The sequence below is a fragment of the Prunus mume genome, linkage group LG7, assembly GCF_029339155.1.
Source record: "Prunus mume cultivar Tortuosa linkage group LG7, ASM2933915v1, whole genome shotgun sequence".
Taxonomy (NCBI): domain Eukaryota; kingdom Viridiplantae; phylum Streptophyta; class Magnoliopsida; order Rosales; family Rosaceae; genus Prunus; species Prunus mume.
This window is the reverse complement of record NC_142704.1, coordinates 20,289,990-20,316,555: the sequence shown is the minus strand read 5'-3', so window position 1 is coordinate 20,316,555 and position 26,566 is coordinate 20,289,990. Positions and strand designations below refer to the sequence as shown.

The 26,566-nt window shown below is 35.1% G+C and overlaps 2 long non-coding RNA genes and 1 pseudogene across 2 annotated transcripts; 1 reads left to right on the top strand and 2 right to left on the bottom strand.

Moving 5' to 3' along the window:
* Positions 1 to 1,206: 1,206 nt before the first annotated feature.
* On the bottom strand, positions 1,207 to 26,566 carry LOC148915716 (ribonuclease S-4-like; annotated as a pseudogene).
* On the top strand, positions 4,019 to 6,098 carry LOC148915717 (uncharacterized). The gene is made up of 3 exons (XR_016128454.1): positions 4,019 to 4,437; positions 4,659 to 4,686; positions 5,676 to 6,098. It is a non-coding gene; the product is annotated as an uncharacterized LOC148915717 (long non-coding RNA).
* On the bottom strand, positions 8,965 to 10,465 carry LOC107881550 (uncharacterized). Its single transcript, XR_016122176.1, has 2 exons — positions 10,292 to 10,465; positions 8,965 to 9,453 (listed from the first exon to the last, which is right to left on the bottom strand). It is a non-coding gene; the product is annotated as an uncharacterized LOC107881550 (long non-coding RNA).

Below are 26,566 nucleotides of genomic sequence, written 5' to 3'. Positions count from 1 at the left end.
AGAGAGAGGAAGAGAGAGAGAGAGAGAGAGATGAAAAAATTATACTTGGTGAGATTCGACGGTATGGTATCGACTGTACCAAATACCTGTGTACCGCTACCATACCATACTCCTTGATACGATACTTACATCATACCGAATATCTCCTCATCCCAAATGAAATGGTATGAAATCAGTTTGGTAAGGTATGGTTAGTGTACGGTTTCGGTATTTCGGCTTTAGATGCCCAACCCTAATTTGCATGCTCTTAGATTTGATATGGGATTTAAAATGCCCGATCCAAGTGGAGCACTGTAGGCCCTCACCATTTTATATGCTCTTTTCATGTTTATTTCAATATGTGAGACTTATGAAACGGAAGGACAGCTACACCAAAACCCAATTGGACAAAGTTTGAGATGAATGAGCAAGTCATATGTTAGAGTGGCTTTGAGTTTGAACTAGCATCCCCCGTCATTTTACATGTTTTTTTTTCAAGTATTTTGCTCATATATAGACAAGAATAAATAATGTATGGAGGGTTAATCGTTTTATTAGTCCCTGAATTTAGACTCGATTTGCATTTGAGTACCTCAATTTCTAAAATGGTTCCCGTGGTCATTTAACTTTAGTTTCGTTCTGACAAATGGTCCTGTCGTCAATTTTGTTAATTTTTATGTTAAATGTAGGGCCAAAATGGTATTTTTATTATATATGAAAATTGATTAAAATATGAATAAAAAATTAAAAAAACTAAAAAATTCAAATTAAACTCTCTCTCCCCCTCTATCCTGATTTCTACTCCCCTCAAACTTTATTTTTCTTTATTTTTGTTGGGTTTTTAATTTGATTTTCTTTTATTGCTATTTTAAAAATATGATTTTTTATTCATTGTTTTGGTTTTAATATAAAAATACCATTTCGCCTCTACATTTAACATAAAAATATAAAAATATGATTTTTTATTCATTGTTTTGGTTTTAAATTTATATATGTTTTTTTATGTGCAATGGCAACACTTCATGATCTGTATTGATATTATGAGAGTAATCAAGTAAAGTGTAAAATATCTATAGTTTTGCACAAACAACTAAAATTAAAACATCACTCATAAGATAAATTTATATATAGTTTTGTATTTATAAGTATTGTTGAGTGACTGACTTGGAAATATCTGTTAAGGACATCCTCAATATCTTTTATTTACTTGTAATACTCTAATTATTATTATTTATAAAAGATGGACGTTCCGCAATTTGTTTGTCTTGCACTTTGATCAGAACAATTCATCTGTTTTTTAGCCGTGTTGTCGTCATAGCAAAGGACAACCTCCCACAACAAATAATCGCCGTTGACTCTATGGCAAAGAAGGAGAGGAGAACTGCGAGTTTCCATTTGAATAGTTCATTCATAAGCAAAACATCTTTATACGGCGTCGCGTTTCATGGAATGATTTTGTGGTGCTCAAAAATCTCCTTAATCTTGTTTTCTTCCCACAAATCACATGCTTTTGACAAGTAAGTATTCTGGCTAGAAAACTTGGCACATGTACCGTGTTTTTCCTACTCCATCGCCCAAAACCACATATCATTGTCTTTTCCTTGGGCAACTCTCTGCTCCAGATTTGGCCAGGAATTTTTCATCTTCGATAGCAATGAAGCATTATTTTGCAGCTAATTAATTAGGGAAATAGCCTTCTATGCCACCATTTTCATAATTTTAAATGAAAATACCGCCCATTCTCAAAAATTGTAAAACTATCACCTATAAATATATATTTATTGTTCACTTATTGCACAGATATCACTGTTACAGAAATTTTGGTCTCTCTCAGCTCCCTATTCACTCTCTCTGCGTTCGCTTGCTCTCTCTCTCTCTCACTCTCTCTCACAGTTCTCTCTTCCTCTCTCGGCTTTCTCTCATCGACCACCACCACGCTCTTTCTCCCTCTGTCGCGAAAACCTAAACAACACTCTCTTTCTCTCTCTGCAGTCAATGTTAGGGTTTGTTGAGGGGGTTCTTGAAGGTGAAAGAGAGGGTTTCTTCGTTAAATGCTCTCTCCCTTCAACAATCTCTCAGTTCCCTCTCTTTTCATGTCTTCAATCGACGTCTTTCTCTTCTCCTCTGCTCCTTCGGGCCTCAAAACCCTAATTCTTGGTTTCGATTCTGACTTTTTCACATACTTCCTCCTCATTCTCAATCCTCTCAGACAAAATTCGTGCTTTTCTTTAGGTGTTTCTGGGATTTCCAATTTGGTTATGTGCACAAAACGAGTGATTCTAAGGTAGTTTTTGTATTTGTTATTGACTAGTTTGTCTTTTTGTATGCTTTTCATTTGAGAAGGATAATTTCACTAACCTGTGACTGATTTTGTGAAGTTTAGTAATTAGAGAGATTGGAAATTTCTGTATTTGAACTGTGAATTACTTCATGCTTGGATGAAACTTCTATTGATCTGATTGATTTTGATCTATTGATGTAGCCTCTCCAATCAATTTCCAAGTCTGGAATTGCATAACAGAGAGCAGAATGGTTCGATTGATGATTTATCAGCTTCTAAGGTAAAGGGGGAACTACATAAGTGTTTGAATGGGCCTGTTACAGTTGTTACGGCCTTGTTGCCTCGTGGTTTAATCAATTCAGGGAATCTGTGCTTTCTCAACGCAACACTCAGTGCTCTTCTATCCTGTTCTCCTTTTGTTCAACTTCTGCAGGAATTGAGAACTCGCAAAGTGCCTAAGGTTTCTTTTGTTTATTCGATTACTTTGCATTTACGTGGTTTTAGTAGAATTGCAATTCGCAAATAACAAAATTGATATAGATTGCTGATCTCAGAAAATAGGAAGCTACCTTGCCTATGCTTGTTCTTTTTCTGGCTAATCACTTAACTAATATGTTGTCCATTTGAATTTGAATTTATATAGATTGGGTGCATTTGCAGAGTTCGTCTCTGAATTTGACATGCCTAGTGGTTCAAGTTCAAAGAACAAAGATGAAAGTGTTCTTGAGACTGGTAGGCCTTTTAGCCCTACCATGTTTGAAGGCGTTCTTTAAATTTTTACTCTAGATGTACGAACTAGCATCTCAGGCAGGCCAAGGTGTGTATCTGATCTAGGTGAATAATTTTCTATTCTAGGTTTTGTCTTTTTGTATTTTTGTATTTCTATGTTGAGCCTTCTTATTGCAAATTTAATCCTTGATGGTATTGCTGGCTGAAATTGTAAGGCACGATCATTGCAAAAAGATTTAGACACATGCATCTATTTGTGGTCACAAAAGTTGTCCTTCCTTGCCACTTTTTTTCTTTTAAATCCCTTATGCACTGTTTCCTTTCTTTCCTTATATTAATATCTTTTCACTATTTCCAAATAAATAAGAAAGGTCAGACATGTAGCACAATTTTGTTACTTTGTGATTCTCATAAATCTTGTATTGATCGGTAATGGTTTTCCTTCAGTATTATTAGGCTTGTTTGATAATTCTCATGCTTTACAATTTGTCTGATGGCTTGAAAAAGTGCCACTGCCTGACATAGCCCATGACTAAAATGCTCATTCTGATGTCTCCACTTAAATTGTCTATTTTCTGAAAACATGTTACACTTTTTTCCAATTTATTTCTCTGTTTGTGGTTTATTACACTTGTTGCAACCCATTTAATGTGAAATAATGGGTTAGATTGAGATATTTTAGAAGTTAACTTGTGATTGGTAAAATGTTGTAACAAATAGGTTAACAATCTTCTGTACTATTCTGAGTTCGCCAATATTTTCATGGACCAAGGAAAGAAGAAACCTAGAACACCTCAAGAGTAATTACCAAAGGGTTAAATTTGCAATGTTTAGTTTCTTCTCTGTCTAGTGTAAATATTTATGTTGGCATGTCTATATTCTACTTTCACTACAAGAAAATGGGCCTTAGTTGACACTTCATTCTTTTATATATCTCAAGTCGTTTTTCTGATTGGATATTGTGGGTGCTGTTATGGATTCTTATTTTGCCATTAATTTCAGTTATTTCTATGAACCATATGATTTTCATTTTTGAGACCTTGAGTAGGACAGTTTCTGGTTTGGTTTGCCTTTGTATCTCTCACACTAGATGTTGATAAAGCCTCCTTCCAAGGAAAATTCCATTTAGATTTAGTTAGGATTTTATTACTTTTTATTTTTATTATGATAACTCGGTACTCTAGTTTTTTCACTGGTTTTAGATAACAAGGATGATGAAGTGCGAGTCAGCAGAACAAGTGTGACCTTATTGTCAATCTTAAAACTTCAGCAAACCAAAAAGTAGGTAAACTTAGTTTTCATCCCTTTCAAGCTTGTTCTGGTGCTTTGGATTTTGGATTGCCATATACAATTTAATAAGTTAAGTTCTTTACTTTCCTTTTGGTCTTGGCAGTTGTTGTGGTGGGATAGTGTAAATTTTAAATCCAAAGCTTTTGACTTTGATGATGGTAATAAATTTGCTCGTTTTATTAAAGTAATCATGAATCATCATTTACAACATAGGTCAGATTACAAATGTTGGTACTACTATATCTGATGGAAATCAGTTTGGTCCTGCATAAGTCCTTCATCCTGATGATGTCCTTGCTTCTTTTTTTTCCTCATTATTGATACCTTAGAACGTATAATGCTTTTGTCTAATATATGTACGCATTAAATTTGTTTGCAGGTTAGGAGTATCAGTCTTCGTAGAGAAGGTGCTGACATTCATGTAGATGTTGGTTTGTGTATCACTCAGTATTGCTTAAATATTTTACTTCTTTGAAGTTCTTTATATGCTTTAATACGAGAAACTCTTGAAGATTGAGTATATGAGATGGAGAAATAGAATAATCTCTTTTAACTTTGGCAATATCTAATTGTTTTTAGGTCACCAACAAACTCAAGTGTAAGAACTCAAATGGGTTTCATTGGTTTTGTGTATTTGGATCGTTTTTCTGATTGGATATTTTGGGCTCTGTTTTAGGTTGCTTGTTTGCAATTAATTTTGGCTATTTCTATGAACCCTATAATTTCGTACAGAAATTCAAAAGGGAAAGAAGGTTTGACTAAATTTTCATATGGCCCTTGAAAGAATGCATGTCCTACTTGAACAAGAAAAGTATATGATCGTTTTTGAGTCTTTACACTCTTTGGCTGACCTTGTCCAAGCAAGTATTGGATGTTTTATAGGAACAACAAATTAGTGAAGTACTCATCCTAGCTTCAAATCCCATTGGGAGGTAAAAATGATAACAAGGATTTTAGTTTAATAGAAGAAGTCACTATTTTGTGCAGTGTATATATTGCTAGAATTTATCTGTGATGCACTATGTAAAGTAAAGTAGGTTTTATACCAATATTAGTCCTATCACGGTTCTTGAATATTCATGTTAATGACTTTTCTTGAGAAATCTTGTACTTGATAATTTCTAATTTTCTGTTTACATGTTAGAAGAAGATATTTTGTCTATTTATATTCTTCCTTCTGGATGGTGCTTAGGACTTATAAGTTTTGGGAAGTACTCATAATTGTACTTTCGCCTGAGTAGGAATTTTTTTCCCAGTTTGCAAGAATTGTTCATCAAATTTATATAAGTTTGTAGATAGCACAAGCATGCACCTTTGAAGAAGCACATATGCGATTCTCATCCAACCAATTTCATTGTAACAAATTATGTATCTCTGACTCTGTTTTTTCCCTCAGGCTGGATTAGCTCTTGGAGAGTTGCGAAAGGAAAATAATTCCTAAGAAGCCTTTGGCCAGTAACTAATCCACCTTCAAGTCAAGAACATCTTTTACATCCTCAACTTTTACAGAAGCCTCTCCGCCCATTCCTTGCTCGAGGGTATTTTGACGATGTAGGAGTGTAAAATGTGATTCCATTAAGGACGTCGTGTCCTTTTTGTAATATGTTGTAGATTATGAATATATAGTGGGAATGTGGAGTTTTTGTATTGCCTTTGGATTGCTCCCCTATTGTATTTGTATTGTCATAGTATTGCCATTGTAGTGTCGTGGTATTGACTGGTTATTGCACTTATATTTCTTTCTTATCACCTGTTTTTTCAAGTCTATCTTGTGAAGGAACTTATAAGGATATTTTGTAAAAGAAAACGCTTGATTGTATTAGTTTATTTTGTAAAGGAAAATGTTAGATCATTATTCATTATCATATAAATAAGGTATAACAAGCACCGTATATGTATCTCTTCAATATGATTGATTCATGTTCAGCTTATTGCTGTAAGAATGTGATTCCATTATTGCTTTTTTATTGATTATTTATTATTGTAAGAATGTGATTCCATTAAGGACGTCACGTCTTTTGTATAAATCAAACTCATAGTTGCTTTCCCTGCAACAAATTATGTTAATTAAGAAAACCAACCAAAAAACAATAAACAAAAGCAATTTGTATATTGTATTTGAAGGGATGTATATAATGCCATAGTCTAACTGAAGTTGTATTAATTTACGTCGAGCCGTCCTTAGCTTGGGGTGGTTATCATTATCAGTATAGAATTTTGTATTTATAATTTAAAATTCCATTATAATAAGGTGGAAAATGTGAAATGTGCATCATATCTCAATCTCATCATTGTGTTTGCAAAATGATGCATGCCTCAGCTACTTTCAGTGTCAACAATGTCTCCAATTTCATAGGGTATGTATATCATTGGCAGGAAAAATGTAAGGGGAAATGTCTGATATAATCACTTTCTATTTCTTTCTGCAGTTTTGTCTTGACAATTTCTGTTTTTTCCCCTTTTCTTTTCAGATTGCACAAGAAAAAGAAAAGCCGCACCCAACTTGTTTATTGTATTTGTATTGCGTTTTTATTGTGTGTCTATTGCCACTTTATTGCTTGTTTATTGCTATCGTATTGCTTTTATATTGCATGTCTGTTACCACTTCATAATCTACATGCCATTACTTTCATATGGCTTTCGTTTATTGCTTTTTGGTTGGTTTTCTTAATTAATATAATTTGTTGCAGGGAAAGCAACTATGAGTTTGATTAATAAAAAGGACGTGACGTCCTTAATGGAATCACATTCTTACAATAATAAATAATCAATAAAAAAGCAATAATGGAATCACATTCTTACACCAATAGCTGAACATGAATCAATCATATTGAAGAGATACATATACGGTGCTTGTTATACCTTATTTATATGATAAAGAATAATGATCTAACATTTTCCTTTACAAAATAAACTAATACAATCAAGCGTTTTCTTTTACAAAATATCCTTATAAGTTCCTTCACAAGATAGACTTGAAAAAACAGGTGATAAGAAAGAAATATCAGTGCAATAACCAGGCAATACCATGACACTACAATGGCAATACGATGACAATACAAATACAATAGGGGAGCAATCCAAAGGCAATACAAAAACTCCACATTCCCACTATATATTCATAATCTACAACATATTACAAAAAGGACACGACGTCCTTAATGGAATCACATTTTACACTCCTACATCGTCAAAATACCCTCGAGCAAGGAATGGGCGGAGAGGCTTCTGTAAAAGTTGAGGATGTAAAAGATGTTCTTGACTTGAAGGTGGATTAGTTATTGGCCAAAGGCTTCTTAGGAATTATTTTCCTTTCGCAACTCTCCAAGAGCTAATCTAGCCTGAGGGAAAAAACAGAGTCAGAGATACATAGGCAAAAGTAAAAGTCAGATAATATAGAGGTCAAAAAATGTTAAAGTTTTCTTTTATAAATCCTTTTATTTTGCATGATTTTGGTATAAATTTATAATACAAAATAATTATATAAAAAATGAAACACCTAGGCCCCAATTCCCTGCATGCCGCCCACCTACTGCCTAGCGATTCTTCAAACATTTGAAATCCTTGACTGAAATTCTTGTTGTAAAATATGTAAACCAAACATGTTGATTTCAAATTTATAAATTTGAAATGCACATATTTATAATCCATAGATATCAAATTCAAATCTTAGTATCGAAACGGGCCCTAAACTTCCATCTTTTATTTTTATACGAAGCATGAAGCAGATAGATAATGCCACACAACACGGACATGCCTAAACTTTCAAAGAATGGCTATGCTCTATAAAACAAACTGTTCAATGATTTACACCTACATAAGAATACAAGACATCCTGCTCAGATGAAAGCCAGAGTGAAACCTGTTCAAACAAACCCGGAGTGAACTTCATTCAACCTCAAGCACACCAAGAACAAAGAGATCAAATCAGAAAACGCTTGATTGTATTAGTTTATTTTGTAAAGGAAAATGTCATATCATTATTCATTATCATATAAATAAGGTACAACAAGCACTGTATATGTATCTCTTCAATATGATTGATTCGTGTTCAGCTATTGGTGTAAGAATGTAATTCCATTAAGGTGTAAGAATGTGATTCCGTTATTGCTTTTTATTATTATTATTTATTATTGTAAGAATGTAATTCCATTAAGGAAGTCACATCCTTTTTATAAATCAAACTCATAGTTGCTTTCCCTGTAACAAATTATATTAATTAAGAAAACCAACCAAAAAGCAATAAACAAAAGCAATACGAAAGTAATGGCATGTAGATTATGAAGTGATAACAGACATGCAATACAAAAGCAATATGATAGCAATAAACAAGCAATAAAGTGGCAATAGACAAGCAATAAAAGAGCAATACAAATACAATAAACAAGTTGGGCGCGGCTTTTCTTTTTCTTGTGCAATCTGAAAAGAAAAGAGGAAAGAAACAGAAATTGTGAAGACAAAACTGCAGAAAGAAACAGAAAGTGATTATATCAGACATTTCTCCTTACATTTGTCCTACCAATGATATACACACCCTATGAAATTGGAGACATTGTTAACATTGAAAGTAGCTAAGGCATGCATCATTTTGCAAACACAATGATAAGATTGAGATATGATGCACATTTTACATTTTCCACCTTATTATAATGGAATTTTAAATTATAGATACAAAATTCTATACGGATAATGATAACCACCCCAAGCTAAGGACGGCTCGGCATAAATTAATACAACTTCAGTTAGACTATGACATTATATATATCCCTTGAAATACAATATACAAATTGCTGGCTCAAAGAAGAGTAACAAAATGCTCTTGAAGATGAAATTCTTTCCACCATCTTGGAGGCCTGAAATAATGCTCTTTGATAGTCACCCACCCTTCTCTAAAAAAAAGTTCTTCTTTCCTCAGCAGGAAAAAAGAAAGAAAAACCAAGATCAAGATCAATTGTCCTCCAAAAATATCGCTTAATTCTGAAGGAACAAAACTCTGTGTCATGGTTACTGCAGATGTATTCTTAAGGCCAACCGTCTCCCATTCATCTTCTTCTGCAGAAGATACTAGAGATGATTTGAGCCCATTAATACTCGAGGGCTATCCTTCAAGCTTAAGTAATTCATCATGCATCTGATCCATAATGAAGCTAAGGAACTCCTGAGCATCTTCTTGTCTGAAAAACAAAAATAGTTTCACTAGGCAACTTAAAATAGAAAGTAGAATATAGACATACCGACATAAATATTTACACTAGACAAAGAAGAAACTAAACAATGCAAATTTAACCCTTTGGTAATCACTCTTGAGGTGTTCTAGGTTTCTTCTTTCCTTGGTCCATGAAAATATTGGCGAACTCAGAATAGTACAGAAGATTGTTAACCTATTTGTTACAACATTTTACCGATCACAAGTTAACTTCTAAAATATCTCAGTCTAACCCATTATTTCACATTAAATGGGTTGCAACAGGTGTAATAAACCACAAACAGAGAAATAAATTGGAAAAGGTGTAACATGTTTTGAAAATAAACAATTTAAGTGGAGACACTTTGTAACAGTGAGCATTTTAGTCATGGGCTATATACAGCGGTGGCACTTTTTAAGCCATCGGACAAATTGTAAAGCATGAGAATTATCAAACAAGCCTAATAATACTGAAGGAAAACCATTACCGATCAATACAAGATTTATGAGAATCACAAAGTAACAAAATTGTGCTACATGTCGACCTTTCTTGTTTATTTGGAAATAGTGAAAAGATATTAATATAAAGAAAGAAAGGAAACAGTGCATAAGGGATTTAAAAGAAAAAAAGTGGCAGGGAAGGACATCTTTTGTGACTACAAATAGATGCATGTGCCTAAATCTTTTTGCAATGATCGTGCCTTACAATTTCAGCCAGCAGTACAATCAAGGATTAAATTTGCAATAAGAAGGCTCAACATAGAAATAAAAAATACAAAAAGACAAAACCTAGAACAAAAAATTATTGACCTAGATCAGATACACACCTTGGCCTGCCCGAGATGCTAGTTCGTACATCTGGAGTAAAATTTTAAGAACGCCTTCAAACATGGCAGGGCTAAAAGGCCTACCAGTCTCAAGAACACCTGCATCTTTGTTCTTTGAACTTGGACCACTAGGCATGTCAAATTCGGAGATGAACTCTGCAAATGCACCCAATGTTGGATAGCCAACCTAATAAAATCAAATTCAAATGGACAACATATTAGTTATGTGATTAGCCAGAAAAAGAACAAGCATAGGCAAGGTAGCTTCCTATTTTCTGAGATCAGTAGTCTATATAAATTTTGTTATTTGCAAATTAGCAATTCTACTAAAACCACGTAAATGCAAAGTAATCGAATAAACAAAAGAAACCTTAGGCACTTTGCGAGTTCTCAATTCCTTTTGAATAAAAGGAGAACAGGATAGAAGAGCTTGTAGCGTTGCATTGAGAAAGCACAGATTCCCTGAATTGATTAAACCACGAGGTACTAATCAAAAGATTGTCCTTCACTTTCAGCAATGGGATTAAAAAAATACATCATGCAAGTTGAGCATATATGAATTATCAGTCACACTGAACTCTTTAAGTATTATGGGCAGGGATCGAATTTGGGACCTCTCGTGACATTGTCATCGATAATTTCCTAGATTAAATTTCTAAACTGCATAATTCAACTGACTTTGGCACACTACTACAAAAAGTGAAAAAGACGACCAGAAAAACACGACGGTCTAAGTGAAAACCGTCGTTGTTTTTTAAAAGACGACGGTTTTATAAAACCGCCGTGTAATAACACATTAGACAACTAAAAAATGGAGTTTCAAATGGCTGTTCATAAAACACGACGTACTTAATTTAAAAACCGACGTCTTATTGAAATAGGATTTTCAAGAGGTAAAATCGAAGCCAACAAATAACGGCGGAAGTTATGAACCGACCGACGTAGAAAGTAAAGACGACGGTTTCAAAAAAAGCCGTCGTTTTACCCGAAATTAACACGACCAAGTTTTCGTATAAGGCGCCGTATAATTACAAATAAATCCACGGCGGTAAAATACAAAATACCGCCGTATTAAATTAATGTACAACTACGGCAAAGGTAAATATAACGACGTCTTTCTCGTATTTCTACGACGACATCTTTAATTCTTACCAAGTTGGGGTTTTCATATAACGACGTATTATATAATTTAACGTCGTATTTGTCCACTTTATACGTCATACATTATATTTAAACCGTCGTCTGAATAAGAATTGTTTTTAACAATTTATTTCTTGGATTTTGTTATCCTACGTCGGTAGATCTACTTAACGACAAGAATTGAAATAACCACGACGGTTTATATAGAAAACCGCCGACATAATCAGATTATTCTGAGATCACAAGGGTTAGGAAATCTTACAAGATGGAACTCTGTTGCTCATCATCATCTTACCAGAAGACAATATTTTAGAGGTTAATGATGTATGTGTATTTGTGTCTTTGAGATACACAAACGCACATACACATTAACATCCAAAAAATTGCATCTGAAATTTGACGACGGCAGCCTCATTTGCAATCGAGAGACAATTTTTTGGAAGTGAATGATGCGTGTGCGTTTGTGTATCTACACAAACGCACACACACATTCACATCCAAACAATTGCCTCCTAAAACTTCACGACGGCAGCCACAGATTTGCAATCAGCGAGACAATTTATTGAAAATTGGTGATTTGCAATCAGCCACAGATAACCAACATTCAAACAATTGCCTCCCAAGAGATGAGGTGAGACAGAGAAAGGGGCAAGAAGAAGTTGAAACCCTAATCGAATACTAAAACTGAAAGAACCCGTGGAAAAAAACCCTATTTATAATTAAAAAACCAAATCCACGTCGGTTATATTACACATAACGACGTTTAACAAAAATAATCCTCGTCGGTAACAAATACATTACGTCGTTTTCTTCTTACTTAAGACGACAAGAAACAACGATCGTATAACAAAAACAGTCGTTGTTTTATATTTTTATTTGATTTAAATCAGTCACCTAGAAAAGAAACTTTATATATTCTAGAACATTAATTTCCTCGGGAAAAAAAACTATATGTATAAGGCACTGTTTTTGAAAAATAAACTATAAGAAAAAGGAGAAAAAAATTATATTTATAATAAAAAAATAAAATCCACGTCGGTTATATTACACATAACGACGTGTAAAAACGAATCCACGTCGTGAAAAAATAATACGTCGTTTTAGTTTAGTGTTATCCACGTCGGTATATTACAATAAAACGACGTATATTATAAAAATAAACGTCGTAAATTTAAAACAACCGTCGTGTTAAATATTTCTACCATGACGCGAGATATTGAGTTATCGACTTTTATTTAGGAGTTTACTACGGCGGTACCTACAACACTACTGTCGTATTATGTACCACGTCATAAGTTCAAATTAACGTCGTAGTTTGTCTATTAATACGTCGTCGTTATATGTAAACCGCCGTCTTATTACTATGAAACGGTTTGTATACATATACAACTTTTCGTCTACCTGACTTACACATGCACTGTTTCCAAACCCGAGAAAAAATTTCAATCTCCCAGAGAAAACTTTTCGTCTTTTTCCTTGTCGAGCACGTCAGAGTATCTCATCGTCTTCCTCTTGTCTTCGTCGTCGCCTCTGAACTTAAACACCAAAATCCGAGAGAAAGCTTTCATTGCACGCAAAAGGTAAGCTTTCATTTCTCACTATTTTTGTTGCTATTTTGCATGCTCATACTGTTTTTGTTTTGAAAATCTTTTTACCTTTTTTCTGGCGAAAATCATTTTTATTCTTTCAAGTTTGATAAAATACACAGAAAGAGAGGGAAAGTTTCAACTTTGAACACAACTAATTCAACTAAATAAGACGACGGTAGCTTTGTATTTATGTGGTTAAATATGTAGACCACGACGGTTCGTCAGTCGTCCTAGCGTCGTCTTAAAATTGATCTAAGTTGTTTTTAAACAGACGGTCAAATTTTTATTTGCTTGTTTAGTTGCAGGTTTGATTTCTCTGAACCATGGTTTTCGTTTTTCCTAATTTGATAAAATACAGAGAGAAAGAAAGTAGGGTTTGGTATCTTATATAGACGATTTATATCTTATTATTGACGCCGTGTGAATGTTCATACCACGACGTTGTTTCAAGATACCGTCGTCTATAAAAAGATGCCAAAGCTTTTTTTCTTTGTATTTTATCAAATTAGGAAAAACAAAAACCATGTTTCAGAGAAATTAAACCTGCAATCAAACATTCACAGAGAAAGAAAAATGTTTTTGGTTTCTTATAAATACGACGATAGCTTATTATTGACGTCGTGTGAATATCCATAACACGACGGTATATTAATATTTACGTCGTGTTAATATGAATATCACGACGTCGTGTAAATATCGCCGTAATAAGTTCTTATTACGTCTTATTTAATATTGTTTCGTCGTTGTTTAAACATTTGTATTGTTTCTTCTTTAAACATTTATTACGTCTGATGTTATGTTATTACGTCGTGTAAAATCTTATCATACGTCGTAGTTTATAAATAACCGTCGTTTGTGTTCTAATTTTTTCCCGAAATATTTTCACTTGCAGGTTTGTTTATTCTGTAACCATGGTTTCTCAAGACCAAAGTAAGTACTCTGGCTCCAAAAAAAATGGAGGTAAGGAGCTTGGAATGGTAACTCCTCAAGACAAGCCCTTGAAGAAGATGAAGTTTGTTTCATCTGCTGAGACAGAACCAAGCAGCCCGACAACAATTTCTGAGGATTCAAAGTCAGGTCGAGGTATGAGCACAATGCCTCGTGTTGTGAAGAGAAAATTGCAGAAAATCAAGCCAGTTGTTGAGTACAATAAAAGGGGGAAAGGATGTGGCCTGCACATACTGAGATGCAGTCCTACATTGGTGTGTTGGCACGCTCCAGAGTCCCACTTGTGGACAAGAAATGGGCTGAAATCCCCAATGATATAAAGGAGCAGATTTGGGAAGCCGTTGACATGGCTTTTGTGGTAGGTCAAGGGGGCAAGAGCTCGGTGTTATCTTCTGCTGCCAAGAAATGGAAGGATTTCAAGTCTACACTGACGAGGCATTATATCCTTCCATACATCAAGGAGAGGGAGAAATTAAGCCAACCCAAGTATATAAATTCATAGAGAAAGCGAGAATGGGATGCCTTTGTAGCTTCAAGGTTATCCAAAGAATTTGAGTCTGTGCATTCTCAACATTCACAGATTAGGGAGAAACTTGAGTACAATCATCGATTGTCTCGAAAAGGATATGCTGGTTTGGAGGATCAATTGGAGGAAACCATGCCTAGGGTAGAAATTGATCGATCTACCTTATGGAAGAAAGCTAGACAGGACAAACATGGTAACATCCCAGATCCAAAGGTGGCAGAGAAAGCAAAATTAATTGTAAGCCTACACACTCTGTTTTAAAATTTTATTAAACTGTGTATATATAATTCTTATTACGTCTAATGTTATATTTTTTCGTCGTGTCAATGATTTTACTACGTCGAAATATTTTAAAAAACGTCGTGAAAGATCTAAAACTGGAATCACAACTCTGTTTTCTGTAAGTATAGATAAGACGTCGGTGGTTAATTTTTTCGTCGTTTTAATGTTATTACTACGTCGAAATGTTTTCAAAAACGTCGTGAAAGATCTAAATCTGGAATCACAACTCTGTTTTCTGTAATTACAGAAAAAGACGTCGGTGGTTTATTTATTGCGTCGTTTTAAACATCTAACCACGTCGGTTTTAATTAACGTCGTTATAAATATATTATAACGTCGAGTTCTATTTTGGTGCGTCGTGTGAAATTATATACTGCGTCGCCATTTGTTTATAAATAACCGTCGTGTGTTTTCTTGTGCTGACTTTTTTGTATGTCTTTGTTTTAGGATGAATTGCAAAAACAAGTGGCTGAAGGCGTCCGAGTGTAATGGCGATAATGATGTCTTGACCTTGGCTTTGGGTCCCGAGCATCCAGGGGAGAGTAAGAGGGTAGGTGCTGGGATTTCCCCTAGGCAATTCTTCAATTTACCTAGACCACAGAGGGTAAAGTTTGCTGATCAATTGAAGGAAAGTGTAAGACTTGTCCTTCAAGAGGAGACTAAGAAGATGGAAGCTAGAACCAAACAATTAGTAGAGGCTGAGAGGGAACATTTACTAAGTCAGCTTTCCCACCTCATCCCCAATTTTGATCCAAGCATGCTTAAACCGAAAACTAGCCCCTCTCAAAACCAAGGTCTACAGCAAAGTCCCATAAATCCAATGTCGATAAAGCAAGCATTACGGGGCTGAAGGGAGATCCCAACATTTAGAGGATGATACTGCCAAAAATGGGGAAGCAGGCAGGAAGAAACGGTAACATAACTGAACTTTGAATTCTCTGTTTTTTTTTTACATTAGACGTCGTTATTATGAATAAACCCGTCGTTTTAAAACATACCACGACGATTTTATAAATAACCCGTCGTGTTTATTTAAATATCACGTCGTATTTAGTTTACTTGTTTTACACGCCACTAGACGTCGTACTTTGTGGTTTTTAGACGACGGTTTTAGTCCTTAACGACGTAATATACAATTACCACGACGTTTATTATTTACCATCGTTTAATAATTTTAAGACGTCCATAATTCTTACATACCGTCTTAGGTTATGCCTTACCACGACGTTTTGGTTTAATTTTTTTACTCTCTGTACAATCTGTCTTATATATATATTTATTTATTATTTAAAACAGAAATCTGGGCTTTAGATAATCAAGATGAAGAGAAGAAAGGAGAAAACAAAGATGAAGGGAAGAAGGAAGAAAAAAGAGAAAAAGATGAAGGACAAAAGGAAGAAACAAATGATGAAGAGAAGAAAGAAGAAAAACAAGAAGAAGAAAAGCATGACGAGGAGGTATATTCTCATAACTTTGCCTTTTTAATTTGTTTTTCACATTTCAGACGTCGATATTTTTCTTTAAACCGTCGTTTGTTTTCACATTAGACGTCGGAATTTATTTTCTACGACGTCGATAGTTATATAAAACGACGGTATTTAATTATCGTCGTTTAAATTATAATAAGACGACGTTTTTTAATTTAAACCGTCGTTTTTAATGAATTACCACGTCATTTTATTTTGCTTTATTTCTTTAAACAGAGGTACTTTGAAGTAGTTGATTATTCGAATGTGGAGGTGCCATCTTCCTTACAGTCCCTTTGTCGTTATGTGGAAACGACACTAAAGCCTCAGGAGAAGATCATGACCTTCAACATTGAGAAGGAGGTGTTTGGTGCAGATCGAAGTACCTTCGTCTTGCATGAAGATATTACACAGTTTGCAGGCATGGAAGAAATTGGGGCTACTGTGGTTGCAGTATATATGAGGTTTGTCCTAATCAAATATCAAACATTATATCATAAGACGTCGGTTGTTTAATTATTACGTCGTTTTAAACCACTAACCACGTCGTTCTTTTTCTACCGTCGTGATAAATTAGTTATCACGTCTGTTTCTATTTCATTCGTCGTGTGAAATTGTATAATACGTCGTTTGTGTATAAATAACCGTCGTTTGTTTTATATATTTAGGTGCTTATATGATGTTTTGAGAGAAGCAAATATGTGCAGCATGGTTGGCTTTATCGACCTGCTCAAGTTAGTGCCAACGCTGGGTCACTAAGCGCGATCACGAATTGTAGCGATCGACTTCAAAAGCAGATGGTGAACAGATTTTCATGATGCCTTACAATCCAGGTTAGTCTCCTTAAAAGGATTTTGTTTGTATGATTTTCACTAATTGACCACTTATAAAACTGTTTAACTAATTCGTGTCGTTTGAAACATCTAACCACGTCGGTTATTTATTTATTGAGTCGTTTGAAACAACTAACCACGTCGGTAGTTAATTATCGTCGTGATAAATTTATAATGACGTCGATGATTAAGTTATTACGTCGTGTGAAACTATATAATACGTCGGTTTTTATAAATAAACGTCGTTTTCCCTCTGTCTGACTTTTTATATTAACCGTCGTTTTTATTTTATTTTTGTGCAGCCATCATTGGGTCTTGCTGATTGTGAGGGCAAAGAGGGAAACCGTCTATTTTCTGGATCATCTGCGGAAATCGTGTGGTTGATGAGGAGGGCAAAAACATCGTGAACAGTGCTTTAAAAATTTATAATTCCCACATAGGCGAACCAGGCCGTAAAGCACCAATCTGGAAAATTCTGCCAGGGCACACCAAAGCAACCCGAGTGTCGAATCGGGTATTATGTGATGCGCTTCATGAGGGACATCATCATGGATCCTTCCTTGGAGTTTGAGAAGAAGGTAAGAATAAAATTTTCAGAAACATTTTTTGTGGTTTTTTGTATTATCAACGACGGTCATTTAAAATTACCGTCGTTGAATCGATATACTACGTCGGTTATGAAAAAAAAACGTCGTCTGTGTCTGAATTTCTTTTTATTTTGTAAAGCTTAATAATCATTGTTTATGGATTGCAGTTTGCCAAGGGAAAAGATCAAGCGCCATACCCCCAAGCAGCCATTGATGAAGTCAGGAAAGAATGGGCAGAGTTTGTTTGCCTTCATATGGATTAGATGATTGTTGGAACACTTGATATTTTTATATAATATATAATGTCCAAATTTTGTCTATAATATACATCCTTTTTTTCCCTAAAAATTTGTTGAGGTTTTCATAATATAAAAGAAAAAACAAATTGCGTAACCGACGTGTAATAACTTTCCAACGACATAATTATGTAAAAAACCGACGTAAAATGATATTTAGACGTGATGGGGCGTACATAAGGCGTCGTTTTGATGACAATTTCGCCATGGTTTCGCTTTTAAACGACGTGCTTTTGAACAAGTAAGTCGTTTATTAGGGTTTAGGTTAATACCTTATAACGACGGTGATTAGGTCGTTGAATATGTATTTTACGTCTGAAACATCCGCCATGGTTTCTCTTTTAAACGACGTCCTTTTTACATGTGAGTCATTTATTATTATTTACAACGTCGTGGTTTGTTGTTGATATAAGAATATTTTATTATTTTTAATTCAAAATTTTAAAAATAAATTTAAAATAAATTCAAAAATTCAACTTCAACTCCTATGAAGTCATTGATATATTTTCTTCCCCCTAAAACCCAAAAAATGCAGTTTGTGTAATAAAAGATTAAAATGTCCAACCTAAATAAAATTGTTTTGATGAGTCATAGCATCACTTACATAGTTTGATGGTTTAGGGTCTAGGGTTTGGGGATTAGGGTTGTTATTTATTAGGGTTTATGGTTAAAGTATAATTTTTGGGGTTTAGGGTTTATGTTTGTTATTTCTTAGGATGTAAAACCATAAACAATTTTATAAAATTAAATTTTACAAATATATAATTTAGGGTTTTAAAGTTTAGGGTATTACTTTTAACGACGGTGATTGAGTCGTGGAATATTGAGTTTACGTCGTATGGTGAAAAATCCGACGTTGTTTCTCTTTTAAACGACGTTTTGTTTACACGTGAGTCGTTTATTATTGTTTACAACGTCGGTAGTTAATTAACCCCGCCGTGGTTTGTTGTTGACATAAGAATATTTTATTATTTTTAATTCAAAATTTTAATTCAAAATTTAAAATAAATTGAAAAAATTCAACTTCAACTTCTATGAAGTCATTGATATATTTTCTTCCCCCTAAAACCCAAAAAAATGCAGTTTGTGTAATAAAAGATTAAAATATCCAACCTAAATAAAATTGTTTTGATGAGTCATAGCATCACTTACATAGTTTGATGATTTAGGGTCTAGGGTTTGGGGATTAGGGTTGTTATTTATTAGGGTTTATGGTTAAAGTATAATTTTTGGGGTTTAGGGTTTATGTTTGTTATTTCTTAGGATGTAAAACCATAAACAATTTTATAAAATTAAATTTTACAAATATATAATTTAGGGTTTTAAAGTTTAGGTATTACTTTTAACGACGGTGATTGAGTCGTGGAATATGGAGTTTACGTCGTATGGTGAAAAATCCGACGTCGTTTCTCTTTTAAGCGACGCGTTTTGTTTACACGTGAGTCGTTTATTATTGTTTACTACGTCGGTAGTTAATTAACCCCGCCGTGGTTTTCATAGTTTTAACGCCTTTTTGATTTTGCGTGGTACATAGTTTTACCACGACGTCCTTTAATGTAATTAGCGTCATGTTTAATGTTAAATTTTAACGACGCGTGTTTTTTCGGTCGATGTTTTAAAAGCGCGCTTTCTTAAAATATTCGCGGGACCTAAAATTTTCAGATTTGGCTCTTATTTTTATACTTCTAACCCTGAACCCTAAAATTGTCAGATTTCGCGCAACATAACATTTCGCTCTCTCACTTCATCTCTAATTCAAAGTTGGGCCAGGCTGTGTCAAATCCAATTTGGTCATAATCTGTGAGCTCTGCCAACCTGTAAGTACAAACCCTCTCTTCCCCTTGTAAATTCATTGAATGATATATTACGTTGTTTTGTTAAAGGGTTTTAGGTATATGTTTTGCGATCTGTTAATAATGTTGTTAAAGGGTTCATGGATTTTCTGTTTAATGTTTTCTTGATCACTCTCTGTTATGTTGAATTGGGAATGGATTTCATTTTGTCGGATCTTTTAATCACTCTCTGTTATGTTGAATTGGGAATGGATTTATTGTTTTCATGCTTAGTATATGTTGGTTTCACGTATATGTTGGTTTCTTGCTTGGTTTCATGTCTATGTTGTGTTCTTAATAGGGTTTTGGGATCTTGAAAATAAACTGGATATCGACGCGTTTTCAGGCATACGACGACGGTTTTACTTTAAACCGTCGTTTTTATTACTATACACGCGGTGTTATGTAACTACCGTCGTGGTTATAATTAGACGACGTAAAATCCGTCGTCTATATATGTCAAATACGTCTGTTTTTGTTTAAAAACCGTCGTCTATGTTGTATATTACTTGCTATTAGACTTTATATAATCTGCTATAGTGATGGTCATTGCTTTCCTTTTCACTTTATTATATATAATAGGGTATAGTGTCGGAGATGGATAAGTCATGGATGCACTCGGATAGAAGATCGAAGGCATATGAGTTAGGGGTGGAAGCATTTTTGAACTTTTCTGTAGAAAATCTTCTAACTACCACACATATCCGTTGTCCATGTGTTAAATGTGTTAATTTGAAATTGTTTGGGGTTGGAATTATAAGGGATCACTTATACTTTAATGGAGTTGACCAAAGCTATAAGAATTGGACATTTCACGGAGAACCTTGGGAAGCAACTACTAATGCTAGTAGAAATGTTGAAGAAGATGATGACCATAGTAGGTACAGTTTTGTGTCTGAAGAAATAGAGATGGATGATAATGATTTTGGTGATTTTGGATCTGATCCTTATGAGTTTGCCAATGTGATTGGGGATGGAGATCAACCATTGTACCCTGGTTGTAGAAAGTACACGAAGTTATCGGCATTAGTGAAGTTGTATAATTTGAAGGCAAAATATGGGATGAGTGATGGCTGTTTTACAGAATTATTGATACTTCAAGGCGATTTGCTTCCAGAAGGAAATACAATACCGGCCTCTATGTATGAGGCAAAAAAGACTTTGTGTGCATTGGGGCTGAGTTATGAGAAAATGCACGCATGCCCCAATGATTGCATCTTGTATAGGAAGGAGTATGAGGATTTAACTCATTGTCCTAATTGTGGTATCTCAAGGTGGAAGGAAGGCAAAGATTCAATCTTGAAAGAGGGTGTGCCAGCGAAGGTGGTGTGGTATTTTCCTCCAATTCCAAGGTTTAAAAGGATGTTTCGATCACATGAGACTGCTAAGAGTTTGACTTGGCATGCTGCTAGAAAATCAATTGACGGTTATATGTCTCATCCAGCGGATTCCCCGTCTTGGAAACTTCTTGATGATAAATGGCCCGAGTTTGGTAATGAGCCGAGAAACTTGAGATTGGCTCTGTCATCTGATGGATTCAATCCCCACAGTTCTCTAAGTAGCAGATATAGTTGCTGGCCAGTTATCTTAGTTACATATAATCTCCCTCCATGGCTGTGCATGAAACGAAAGTTCATGATGTTGACCTTATTGATTTCCGGTCCTAAACAGCCGGAAATGATATAGACGTCTACTTGGAGCCTTTGATTGATGATTTAAAATCTTTGTGGGATGGGATTGGAGGAGTGTATGATGCACATAATGGAGAATACTTTACACTCAGAGCTGCATTAATGTGGACAATTAATGATTTCCCCGCCTATGGAAACTTATCTGGTTGTGTTGTTAAAGGATATAAAGCTTGTCCAATATGCGGCGATGATACACCTAGTCACAGGTTGAAAAATGGCCACAAAATTTGTTACATTGGGCATAGAAAATGGTTACCGATCAATCATCCATATAGGAGGCAGCGTGCAGCTTTTAATGGGAAACCTGAATATGGCACGCCTCTGAGCCATTAACCGGAGAAGAAGTGCTGCATATGGTTGAAGATGGTGTGAGTTTGTTGGAAGAAGAAATCAATATTCTTTGATCTCGAGTATTGGAAATACCTTCCTGTGAGGCATGTCCTAGATGTTATGCACATTGAGAAGAATGTTTGCGATAGTATCATTGGTACATTGCTGGAGATCCCTGGAAAAAATAAAGATGGGATTGCTGCTCGATTAGATTTATTGAACATGGGGGTCAAAACTGATTTGCAACCCGAGTATGGAGAAAGACGTACTCGTTTGCCTCCGGGCCTTGGAATTTGTCAAGAGCGAGAGAAGAGAGAGGTTTGCAATTCTTTCTATGGTATGAAGGTCCCTGAAGGTTATTCTTCAAATATAAAAAATCTTGTATCTTTACAAGATTCAAGACTTCTTGGCCTTAAATCACATGATTGTCATACCTTAATGCAACAATTGCTCCCTGTGGCAATTCGTTACATTTTGGAGAAGCACAAAGGTATGCAATAACTCGTTTTGCTTCTTCTTCAATGCTATATGTGCAAAGACTGTTGATGTTTCCAAGCTAGATAAGTTGGAAGAAGATGTAGTAGTTACTTTGTGTTTGCTTGAGAAGTACTTTCCCCCTTCATTCTTTGATATCATGGTTCATCTAGTAGTACATCTTGTCAGAGAAGTTCGTCTGTGTGGGCCAGTATATTTTAGATGGATGTATCCGTTTGAAAGATATATGAAAGTGCTAAAGGGTATGTTCAGAATCGTACTCGTCCCGAAGGTTGCATTGCTGAGCGGTATATAGTGAAGAAGCTGTAGAATTTTGTACGAGCATTTATCGATGTTAAATGCAGTTGGAGTGCCTTCAAGCCAAAAGATGGGAGTTTCAAAGCCATTATCAGGTTGCACAGTGGCGTAGTTGATCGGGACCTGTTGAACCAAGCACATCTATATGTCTTGGAGAATACGGAGGAAGTCCTACCTTATATCGAGTACGTATGAGTTTTATTCTTTAAGTTTCCATTTTAAATTATTTCTTATGTTTATCTTATATGTTTGGGACCGTAATACTTGAATTTTGTGTGTCATGTAGGCAACATATGATTCACATCCAGACCACTTATCCAAAATTTAGAAAGAGAACAAAGTGGCTGCAGGATAAGCACAATAGCACTTTCATTCAATGGCTACGCTTCAAGGTATATGTTATTGAATAACATATTGGACTTTTAATTTTCTTCTTTCTATGTTAGATTGAATGAAGTTATATGATTAATTTGCAGGTTCAAAGTGAACTTAATGAGGAAGACAATCATGGCGTATCAGAAAATTTAAGGTGGCTAGCAGCTGGTCCAAACATGGCAGTGCCATTATATAGGAGCTATCTCATTAAAGGTATTAAATTCAACATCAAGGCACAAGATGATGTGCGGACAACTCAAAATAGTGGAGTTTATTTACTTGCACATACTATGCAAGTTGCTAGTGCCAAGGATAAAAACCCAATTCTCTCAAATATGGGTTTCTATGGTGTCATTCAAGAAATTTGGGACCTTGACTACCAAAAGTTTACAATCCCAGTCTTTAGGTGTGATTGGATTGATAATACTTCTGGTCTTGTAGTGGACGAACTTGGATTTACCCTTGTAGATTTGAGTAAAATTGGACATAGGAATGACCAATTTGTTTTGGCTTCTCAAGTCAAACAAGTATTTTTTGTTGACGACCCGATGCATCGTGGTTGGTCGGTAGTGTTATCAATGCCTAATAGAGAATATAATGATGTTATTGGTGATGATGTCTTAGGTGATGTGAGAATTGAGTGTGAGCCATTTACTAGGGGGATGCCAAATGTTGACACATTTGATGAAGTGGTGGTTGAGTTAGGGAGTCAAAATATTCGAGATGAGGTGTGAAGATATATGGGTTGAATGATGCTTTTAATTGGCAGTGTATGACATTAATTTTGTAATATATTGTAATGTGATTTCTTCACTTTCATTATACAGGTTTTGGCCACAAAACAATCAGAACAAAAATTACTGGTTCAGATTACAAAACACGACGGTTTTGATAAAAATGTAAAAACAAACGTCTGTTCTAATAAATAACGACGTTTTGGAGCATTCAACGACCGCAATATATTTACCGACGTCTTAAAGCAAAGTAACAATGAAGAACCACGACGCTATTGTGAAACAGTAATCCAGGATAACACGTCGGACAAGCATAAAGAACCGCCATGTAATTCAAAATAACACGACTCCAATCCCATAATACCGACGTCTAAGGATGAGAATTTTAACGAACGTTACAAAAGACGACGTCGTCATGAATTTACCACGTCGTAAGTTCTTTAATAAACGAAGTGGAAAAGGATGAATTCACGACGGTATTTGAAGTCCATTAAATTCGTCGACGTTAAGATGAATTAGACGACGTTAATTTTTTTAATGAAGACGTATAAATTATTAAACACGGCGGTCTTTTTCATGGTACCGACGTTGTATATAGATGACAACGTCGTCCTTATAAATTACTGTGTCGTAATTAATGACCCCATCATTTTTTCCACGTCGTTTATTTTCAAAATATGACGTATAAATTCTGTAATACGGCTCTCATTTATTTGGAACCGACGTTGTTTATTCATTTCAACGTCGTCTAAGTAAATACATACGTCGTAATTAATGAACCTGACATCTATTTCCACGTCATAATTCATAAAAAATCGAAGTGGAAAATTTATTTTACGACGGTTGTGGGAAATGTTGTGACGTAGTAGGTGTCAATAACGTCGTCTATTATGATTGTAAAGACGTCGTATTTATATTTGTCATCTGTTTCCTTTTTAACGACGTTTTTTTTGTTGGAGTTGGTCGTCTATTCTCATCCTCATTTTTTTATGTCTTTTTGCAGCACAAAGACGTCGGTTTTTATTTTTGATGGCGTTTTTTGTTTTAACAGCGACGGTTATTCACCGTCGTGGTTTTGTTATGGAAAAGATGTCGGTGGATTCCACGACGATTTGAAAACAGAATACCTGACGGTGAATTCCGTCGTGGTTTTCCTTTTTTGTAGTAGTGGCAATTGATGGGCTATACCCTTGAGAGATAATATAAAATTATACACAATCTAGATGACTACCTCAATTTTGTCTCTTGCAATCTTGCCAAGACAAAGCTCTACACAAACAAACTTCTTTATGTAACGGCACTGCACACACAACAGTTAACTAGCTTGTTTCCACATGGAATAACAACAAAATTTAGCAGGTTTCATAGCACAGGGAAGAGAAAAATCCCACGCCAATTAACATAAGTATTTCAAAATCACATAATTAACCATTAAGACTAGAACAGTGCAAAATATCCTACTAGATGCTGAAACAGCAATGATAACAGCAAATTTACTTCTGCATTATTACTCAACAACTAATTTAGGGCCTAGTGAGGTAAAGCTGTGTTATAATGGAATAGCCATTGCCACCACAATAAATTCCCACACTAAATATGCATCATAAAATGGAACTGAAAACACGCATCACAAACGAACCAATCGTAGATGACAAATAGCAAATTGAGGCACTTCGTCATCCATAGAGCAAAATCAATCAGACCAATAGAAGTTTCATCCAAGCATGAAGTAATTCACAGTTAAAATACAGAAATTTCCAATCTCTCTAATTACTAAACTTCACAAAATCAATCACAGGTTAGTGAAATTATCCTTCTCAAATGAAAACCGTACAAAAAGACAAACTAGTCAATAACAAATACAAAACCTACCTTAGAATCACTCGTTTTGCACACAGAACCGAATTGGAAATCGCAGAAACACCTAAAGAAAAGCTCAGTTCATGCAGCAGGAGGATTGAGAATGAGGAGGAAGTATGTGAAAAAGTCGAGCGAAACCAAGAATTAGGGTTTTGAGGCCTGAAAGAGCGAGAGGAGAAGAGAAAGACGTCCATTGAAGACATGAAAAGAGAGGCGAGAGATTGTTGAAGGGAGAGAGCATTTAACGAAGCAACCCTCTCTTTCACCTTCAAGAACCCCCTCAACAAACCCTAACATTGACTGCAAAGAGAGAAAGAGAGAGTGCTGCCTAGGTTTTGCGTGAGAGGGAGAAAGAGAGTGGTGGTGGTCGATGGAGAGAGAAAGCGCTGAGAGAGGAAGAGAGCAACTGTGAGAGAGAGTGAGAGAGAGAGAGAGAGCAAGCGAACACAAAGAGAGTGAATAGGGAGTTCTGAGAGACCAAAATTTCTGTAACAGTGATATCTGAGCAATAAGTTTACAATAAATATATATTTATAGGTGATAGTTTTACAATTTTTGAGAAGGGGTGGTATTTTCACTTAAAATTATGAAAAGGGTGGCATAGAAGGCTATTTCCCAATTAATTATATTATTAAGATAGAAAGCTATAATTAGATTTGGCGATATCAGATCAATCGATCATAAATGAAAACTGTAAATAAAAGGAATGAATATAAAGCACATTAAAGAAAGAATAAAAAGATATAAGAAATATATACGTACCATAGTCCTGCTAAATTTTGAAGCTGATTTGCATGTCAATATCTTGGAGAGGTTGGTTGGCCAGAGGCCGTGAGTAGTGAACTCCTCATATGGTTTGCACCGTTTCCCGACCTTCAAGCATTTCGTCTTCTGCCATTGTAGTACATATTGTAGGTAGTCATACGGTTGCCCATGAGTGGTGATAGCTTGCAGAGAAGCCGCTGACGAGCACAAGAAGGAGTAGTTTTAACAT